This window comes from Galeopterus variegatus, unplaced genomic scaffold (assembly GCF_000696425.1).
Source record: "Galeopterus variegatus unplaced genomic scaffold, G_variegatus-3.0.2 Scaffold139239, whole genome shotgun sequence".
Taxonomy (NCBI): Eukaryota; Metazoa; Chordata; class Mammalia; order Dermoptera; family Cynocephalidae; genus Galeopterus; species Galeopterus variegatus.
This window is the reverse complement of record NW_007865350.1, coordinates 1-606: the sequence shown is the minus strand read 5'-3', so window position 1 is coordinate 606 and position 606 is coordinate 1. Positions and strand designations below refer to the sequence as shown.

Genomic DNA, 606 nt, shown 5'->3' with positions numbered 1-606 from the left:
AATAACTTTATTGGGCGCAAGGGCAAAACTGGAAGGAAAAGCTTAATTGAACGTCTGGAAAGGGCAACATGAACCCCGGCCTGGTTACCAGGGGAAGGCACCCCGTGGCCATGGGGACAGTCTCAGCTCAGTCCTTGTCATCGTCGCCACCCAGGGTGAGCTTGTCAAAGAGGTACTCTGCCATGCCAGCCTCTGGGGCCCCCATCTTGGGCAGGATGGTGAGGTGGCCCCCCAGCTCCTTGACGGACTTGACCTGCTCGTGCAGGTAGTGGCTCTCCAGGAAGTCGCAGAGGTGCGCGTCGGCCTTGTCGGTGGCCAGGTGGTGCAGGTCCAGCAGGCACTGGTTGACGCACTTCTCCAGGTGGAAGGCGGACTCCATGGCCCTGAGGCCGCTCTCCCAGTCCTGGCGATTGGGCTTCTTGATGTCGCGCAGTCAGATGCGTTCCCCTCGCTGGTTCTGCAGCCTCATGAGCTCCTCTGCGTGCTCGCGCTTCTCATACGACCGGTGCAGGAAGTAGCGGGTGAAGTGCTTGAGGGCCACGTCCTCGCGGTCGAAGTAGAAGGCCATGGACAGGTAGACGTAGGAGGCGTAGAGCTCCAGGTTGA

At 60.6% G+C, this 606-nt stretch overlaps 1 pseudogene; it reads right to left on the bottom strand.

Moving 5' to 3' along the window:
• Positions 1-16: 16 nt before the first annotated feature.
• On the bottom strand, positions 17-601 carry LOC103584842 (annotated as a pseudogene).
• Positions 602-606: the final 5 nt, after the last annotated feature.